Genomic DNA, 8167 nt, shown 5'->3' on the forward strand with positions numbered 1-8167 from the left:
CTGGGCCCATAACCCAGAGGTCGATGGATCGAAACCATCCTCTGCTAAAAAGTTTCTTTTTAGATTTTAAGTGCAAACAAAAAATTTAAAAAATGTGTCGTTTCATGGGCATGTCTCAGTTCCATTATACATTTTTTTGACCTCTTCCAACAGTTCATATTGGTCATACTGTTTACACAGTACCCCAGTCGCCTAAGACACTGGCCTCCTAAGCCATGGATTGTGAGTTCTAGTCTTTTCTTAAGTGGCTGAGAGCAGAGTGGCGCAGTGGAAGCGTGCTGAGCCCATAACCCAGAGGTCAATGGATCGAAACCATCTTCTGCTAAACAGTTTGTTTTTAAAAATGAAACGCAAACAGAAATGAGAAAGCTAAATTTCATTTGCGTCTCTCAGTGCTATCCAGTACACATTGTTTTTCCTGCTTCTATCAGTTCGTACTGTTTGCAGAAGGTAAACAGTGCCCCAGTGGCCTAATGGATAAGGCACTGGCCTCCTAAGCCAGGGATTGTGGGTTCAAGTCCCATCTGGGGTGGGTGGAAGCAGAGTGGTGCAGCGGAAGCGTGCTGGGCCCATAACCCAGAGGTCGATGGATCGAAACCATCCTCTGCTAAACAGTTTCTTTTTAGATTTTAAGTGCAAACAAAAAATTTAAAAAATGTGTCGTTTCATGGGCATGTCTCATTTCCATTATACATTTTTTTACCTCTTCCAACAGTTCATATTGGTCATACTGTTTACACAGTACCCCAGTGGCCTAAGACACTGGCCTCCTAAGCCATGGATTGTGAGTTCTAGTCTTTTCTTAAGTGGCTGAGAGCAGAGTGGCGCAGCGGAAGCGTGCTGGGCCCATAACCCAGAGGTCGATGGATCGAAACCATCCTCTGCTAAACAGTTTATTTTTAGATTTTAAGTGCAAAACAAAAAATTTAAAAAAATGTGTTGTTTCATGGGCATGTCTCAGTTCCATTATACATTTTTTTTTGACCTCTTCCAACAGTTCGTATTGGTTTAGCAAGTCAATAACACAGTAGAAAAAAATGGGCAGTCTATATACAATGTGTGCAAAAGGCATGAGGAGGTAGGCGAATAATACAATTTTGCAGATTAACACTGGTGATAAATGATCAGATGGGCATGTACAGGTAGAGATATTGGTGTGCAAAAGAGCAGAAAAGTAAATAAATAAAAACAGTATAAAAACAGTATGGGAATGAGGTAGGTGAAAAGGGGTGAGCTATTTACCAATAGACTATGTACAGCTGCAGCGATCGGTTAGCTGCTCGGATAGCTGATGTTTGAAGTTGGTGAGGGAGATAAAAGTCTCCAACTTCAGCGATTTTGCAATTCGTTCCAGTCACAGGCAGCAGAGTACTGGAACGAAAGGCGGCCAAATGAGGTGTTGGCTTTAGGGATGATCAGTGAGATACACCTGCTGGAGCGCGTGCTACGGATGGGTGTTGCCATCGTGACCAGTGAACTGAGATAAGGCGGAGCTTTACCTAGCATGGACTTGTAGATGACCTGGAGCCAGTGGGTCTGGCGACGAATATGTAGTGAGGGCCAGCCGACTAGAGCATACAAGTCGCAGTGGTGGGTGGTATAAGGTGCTTTAGTGACAAAACGGATGGCACTGTGATAGACTGCATCCAGTTTGCTGAGTAGAGTGTTGGAAGCCATTTTGTAGATGACATCGCCGAAGTCGAGGATCGGTAGGATAGTCAGTTTTACTAGGGTAAGCTTGGCAGCGTGAGTGAAGGAGGCTTTGTTGCGGAATAGAAAGCCGACTCTGGATTTGATTTTTGATTGGAGATGTTTGATGTGAGTCTGGAAGGAGAGTTTGCAGTCTAGCCAGACACCTAGGTACTTATAGATGTCCACATATTCAAGGTTGGAACCATCCAGGGTGGTGATGCTAGTCGGGCATGCGGGTGCAGGCAGCGATCGGTTGAAAAGCATGCATTTGGTTTTACTCGCGTTTAGGAGCAGTTGGAGGCCACGGAAGGAGTGCTGTATGGCATTGAAGCTCGTTTGGAGGTTGGATAGCACAGTGTCCAATGACGGGCCGAAAGTATATAGAATGGTGTCGTCTGCGTAGAGGTGGATCAGGGAATCGCCCGCAGCAAGAGCAACATCATTGATATATACAGAGAAAAGAGTCGGCCCGAGAATTGAACCCTGTGGCACCCCATAGAGACTGCCAGAGGACCGGACAGCATGCCCTCCGATTTGACACACTGAACTCTGTCTGCAAAGTAATTGGTGAACCAGGCAAGGCAGTCATCCGAAAAACCGAGGCTGTTGAGTCTGCCGATAAGAATTTGGTGATTGACAGAGTCGAAAGCCTTGGCGAGGTCGATGAAGACGGCTGCACAGTACTGTCTTTTATCGATGGCGGTTATGATATCATTTAGTACCTTGAGTGTGGCTGAGGTGCACCCGTGACCGGCTCGGAAACCAGATTGCACAGCGGAGAAGGTACGGTGGGATTCGAGATGGTCAGTGACCTGTTTGTTGACTTGGCTTTCAAAGACCTTAGATAGGCAGGGCAGGATGGATATAGGTCTATAGCAGTTTGGGTCCAGGGTGTCTCCCCTTTGAAGAGGGGATGACTGCGGCAGCTTTCCAATCCTTGGGGATCTCAGACGATATGAAAGAGAGGTTGAACAGGCTGGTAATAGGGGTTGCGACAATGGCGGCAGATAGTTTCAGAAATAGCGGGTCCAGATTATCAAGCCCAGCTGATTTGTACGGGTCCAGGTTTTGCAGCTCTTTCAGAACATCTGCTATCTGGATTTGGGTAAGGAGAACCTGGAGAGGCTTGGGTGAGGAACTACGGGGCGGAGCTGTTGGCCGAGGTTGGAGTAGCCAGGCGGAAGGCATGGCCAGCCGTTGAGAAGTGCTTATTGAAGTTTTCGATAATCATGGATTTATCGGTGGAGACCGTGTTTCCTAGCCTCAGTGCAGTGGGCAGCTGGGAGGAGGTGCTCTTGTTCTCCATGGACTTCACAGTGTCCCAGAACTTTTTGGAGTTGGAGTTACAGGATGCAAACTTCTGCCTGAAGAAGCTGGCCTTAGCTTTCCTGACTGACTGCGTGTATTGGTTCCTGACTTCCTGAACAGTTGCATATCACGGGGCTATTCGATGCTATTGCAGTCCGCCACAGGATGTTTTTGTGCTGGTCGAGGGCAGTCAGGTCTGGAGTGAACCAAGGGCTGTATCTGTTCTTGGTTCTGCATTTTTTGAACGGAGCATGCTTATCTAAAATGGTGAGGAAGTTACTTTTAAAGAATGACCAGGCATCCTCAACTGACGGGATGAGGTCAATGTCCTTCCAGGATACACGGGCCAGGTCGATTAGAAAGGCCTGCTCACAGAAGTGTTTTAGGGAGCGTTTGACAGTGATGAGGGGTGGTCGTTTGACTGCGGCTCCGTGGCGGATACAGGCGATGAGGCAGTGATCGCTGAGATCCTGGTTGAAGACAGCGGAGGTATATTTGGAGGGCCAGTTGGTCAGGATGACGTCTATGAGGTGCCCTTGTTTACAGAGTTAGGGTTGTACCTGGTGGGTTCCTTGATGATTTGAGTGAGATTGAGGGCATCTAGCTTAGATTGTAGGACTGCCGGGGTGTTAAGCATATCCCAGTTTAGGTCACCTAACAGAACAAACTCTGAAGCTAGATGAGGGCGATCAATTCACAAATGGTGTCCAGGGCGCAGCTGGGAGCTGACGGGGGTCGGTAGCAGGCGGCAACAGTGATAGACTTGTTTCTGGAGAGAGTAATTTTCAAAATTAGTAGTTCAAACTGTTTGGGTATGGACCTGGAAAGTATGACATTACTTTGCAGGCTATCTCTGCAGTAGACTGCGACTCCGCCCCCTTTGGCAGTTCTATCTTGACGGAAGATGTTATAGTTGGGTATGGAAATCTCTGAATTTTTGGTGGCCTTCCTGAGCCAGGATTCAGACACGGCAAGGACATCAGGGTTAGCAGAGTGTGCTAAAGCAGTGAGTAAAACAAACTTAGGGAGGAGGCTTCTGATGTTGACATGCATAAAACCAAGACTTTTTCGATCACAGAAGTCAACAAATGAGGGTACCTGGGGGCATGCAGGGCCTGGGTTTACCTCCACATCACCCGCGGAACAGAGAAGGAGTAGTATGAGGGTGCGGCTAAAGGCTATCAAAACTGGTCGCCTAGAGCGTTGGGGGCAGAGGATAAGAGGAGCAGGTTTCTGGGCATGGTAGAATATATTCAGGGCATAATGCGCAGACAGGGGTATGGTGGGGTGCGGGTACAGCGGAGGTAAGCCCAGGCACTGGGTGATGATGAGAGAGGTTGTATCTCTGGACATGCTGGTTGTAATGGGTGAGGTCACCGCATGTGTGGGGGGTGGGACAAAGGAGGTAACAGGGGTATGCAGAGTGGATCTAGGGGCTCCATTGTGAACTAAAACAATGATAACTAACCTGAACAACAGTATACAAGGCATATTGACATTTGGGAGAGACATACAGCGAGGCATACAGTAATCACAGGTGTTGAATTGGGAAAGCTAGCTAAAAACAGTAGGCGAGGCTAATCAGCTAGCACAACAAACAGCAGGTAAAATGGCGTTGACTAGGCAACTGGGCCGACAGATAAACAAACAAGCAGAATGGGGTACCGTGATTAATGGACAGTCCAGCGTGCGTCAGCTATGTAGCCAAGAAATCAGTGTCCAGGGGCAGCGGTGGATGGGCAGGGAAGCTGGGCTGGCGAGTGTTATCCAGGTTTTTTATTTTTTTTATTTTTTTAATTTTATTTATTTTTTAAACTAACAATGACTAAATAGCTTGTAGCTAGTTAGCTGGTTAGCGTCTGGAGGTTCTTGAGTGTGTCATAAAAATAAATCAAAATTAAAAGTGATAGCGAATCCGTATCACAGTGGGTGAGGCAGGTTTCCGGAAGGTATAAACAAATAAAAATCAAAGAGAGAGAAAGTAAATGGGTTCAGAAGTGTTTGGGATGAGGTGAGTCAGATGGTTAGCAGGCCTGTGCTAACAAGCTAACAGTTCGTAGGCCCGGGCTAGACAAGCTAGCCGTTAGCAGGCCGAATAGCAAGTAGGGAGATAGCGAGGGCTAGAGAGCTAACCTTTGGGGACGTCGCGATGGGGTGAGTCTGTTTATTCCTCTTCTTGCGGTGGCATCGACAGACCGGTCGTGGGCCCGGGTAATTGTAGCCCAGGATTATGCTACAGGAGCTCTGGTGAGCTGGAGACACAGCGTTTCAGAAAGCTCGCGGGCCTTGGCCAGCAGATGGATCTTTGGCGATGTCGCAACGAAAAAGCCTGTTGAGACCACCTCGGACGATTATGTCGGCGGACCAGTCGTGATGGATCGGCGGCGCTCCGTGTCGGCAGTAAAGGGTCCAGGCCAATTGGCAAAAGAGGTATCGTTGGGCCTCTTCGGCTAGTCGGGAGATGGGCTTAGCTCAAGGCTAACTGTAGCTTGTTTTGGGCCAGAGACGTTGGCCAGGAGTAGCCACTCGGAATTGCAGCTAGCTAGTTGCGATGATCCGGTGTAAAGGTTCAGAGCTTGCGGTAGGAATCCGGAGATGTGGTAGAGAAAGAGCAGTCTGATATGCTCTGGGTTGATGTCGCTGGTGTTCTAGTTAGCTTAGAAGACCGCTAGCAATGGCTAACTGAGTACGAGCTAGTAGCTAGTTGCTGGCTAGCTTCTGATGGTGGCTCCGGATCTAATGTAAAGTATAGAAAAGGCGGATCCGTACCACATTGGGTGATGCGGGTTGCAGGAGAGTATATTCAGCTCTAGTTTGAGAGTGAGATTAAAATATGTACGAAATATATACAGAAAAATAAACGAAGAAAACTATATTTACACTAGACAGGACGGGACAAGACAAAACATACGTACGACTGCTACGCCATCTTGGAATGATTTACAATACAAATGACTCCAAAATACTTACGACACATTCAATTGTGGAGGACAAAGTGCTTTCATTTCTAAACGGTAAAACAGATATGTATGAAAATACACTCAAATAAAAGGGTATCTGTACTGTCGCCACATATAAAACATTTTCTCTCAAACCCAAAACGTTCTCGCCTCACTGTCCAGATAAATACAGTACATAGGTGGAGTGTACATATCTGCCTGCTTTCTTAGTGGTCCAACACCTGTTTAAAATGAGTGGCCTCTGTGTTACAGGGTCTTCTACATGAGCATCGCTGGAAACCAGTCATTTTGTGTACACAACTTTGCACGGAAACCCCTCAGGCAGTAGGGGGAGGTGTTTGTTTTGGTGTGCCCTGTGCATACTGACCCTTTAACATCTCTAAAGACCACTGGTTTTCTCTGTAGGTTCCTGGAAACAGCCCTTAGTGGTGGTATGTTGACCATATACCACAAACCCTCAAGGTGCCTTGTTGCTTTTATAAAACGGATTACCAACGTATTACACCAATGAATTACATATTTTGATTTCAATATAGTCAATTCAGGATTAAACCTGGCATTCCTATTCCACTGTTTTGTTGTAGAGAAGAATTGTAGAACATGTGGAATTAGATTTTTTGATTACTTCTTGAATTTACTCAATTAAAAGGAATTGTCCCCAACGCTAATTGCTGACAATAATAAACCAATGCTTTTGAAGATTTCCTAAACTGACAACTATTGTAGCACAGTGCAGTGTGTGTGTGTGTGTGTGTGTGTGTGTGTGTGTGTGTGTGTGTGTGTGTGTGTGTGTGTGTGTGTGTGTGTGTGTGTGTGTGTGTGTGTGTGTGTGTGTGTGTGTGTGTGTGTGTGTGTGTGTATAACTATACTATACTAAGTCGCCACATCAATAGTAAACAGATTGTTGTTGTTTTTATCATAGAATGGGGACATTTTGAATTAAAGGGGTAGTATTCATCACAGGTATGACAGTTGAGCTCCTTTGTGTTCCTATTGAAAAGAAGCACAGGCTGACTATGACCAGAGGGGGAAAAAAATGTTGTTTTTCATTTGGAACATTGAACATTGAAAACTATAAAGGGACTTGGAAAGTGTCACAGTCGTTCACGTGCCGTATCACTCTCTTTTCCTCTTTCTTGCTGTATTTTCCTGTTTCTTCCTTTCTTTTCCTCTTTCTTCCTCTTCTTCAATCTTTTTCCCACTGTTGATTTCTCTCTCATCATGGCCTCTGATTATGAAGATGTTTCAGCCTCCGAGCAGAAGCCGAGCAGAAGCTAACGACTCTTCTCCTACAGCTTTTTGTCTTGTTAAAATGTGATCTATTGTCATTCTGTGTTCATCTGTTAGTCTGTCTGCGCAAACAGCAGAGATCAGAACGTTGGCGTTGAAACAGTCAACCATCACCCACAGAAATAGCTCATAGGAGTCTAAAAAGAAGATCTAGGAGCTGCATATGTAATTGTGTTTGTTGAAGTGAATTTGTACAGCTTGTAACAAACAGGGATCACTATTAGACAAGAACATTGAATTGTTTGGGATGAAAATGAATGATTTGAACCTGTTTTGTTCGGATGACATTTGTCAGAACACTGGATGCGTTCAGAGGGACAATTTCATTTCAAAAGGGTACAATCTGTGACAATTTAATACTTCTTCAAGTGTAATGTGACAGCCTAGTGTGCTATTGTCAAACGAGACGATTCGTTTCTGAAGAAAGAAAGCAATTGAATTCATGATTTTTTTTTTTAAACAAAGGCTTCAATAAAAAATTATATTATTGAAAATTGACTCAATGTTGGTGGACGGATGTCATTTTAATTTCTATTGGTGTTTTCGTAAGGGGCTGAAGGTGGACTGTACTATCCCCTTGTCTGTGTACCAATAGACCAAAATAAATTAACGAGAAATCACATTCACACAATGTGGTCACAAATGCTGTTTCTTGAACAAAGTCTGCACAGGTATTGCAGGTTCACTCTGTCTCAAAAGCCCTGTGTCGGAACACTTAGCCGCATATATGGCTCCATTTGATTGGTCGGCCACTGAGTTTTCTTAAAAGAGTGTGTACATGCACTGGGTTTTGTAAAGATCAGTGTGTTTCATGGGGTAGTAGAGGAGGAAAGGGAACAACATGACAAGTCTCCTGTAGATCTGGAGGAAGAAAGGGGAAGTGGGCAGTGGTAACAGGGGGCCCAGATTGTCAAACA

At 45.4% G+C, this 8167-nt stretch overlaps 1 non-coding gene across 1 annotated transcript; it reads left to right on the forward strand.

Annotated features, from left to right (window-relative positions):
- Nucleotides 1-459: 459 nt before the first annotated feature.
- On the forward strand, nucleotides 460-532 carry trnar-ccu (transfer RNA arginine (anticodon CCU)). Its single transcript has one exon. It is a non-coding gene; the product is annotated as a tRNA-Arg (tRNA).
- The last annotated feature ends 7635 nt before the right edge of the window (nucleotides 533-8167 follow it).

Source organism: Oncorhynchus keta, chromosome 16 (assembly GCF_023373465.1).
Source record: "Oncorhynchus keta strain PuntledgeMale-10-30-2019 chromosome 16, Oket_V2, whole genome shotgun sequence".
Lineage (NCBI taxonomy): Eukaryota > Metazoa > Chordata > Actinopteri > Salmoniformes > Salmonidae > Oncorhynchus > Oncorhynchus keta.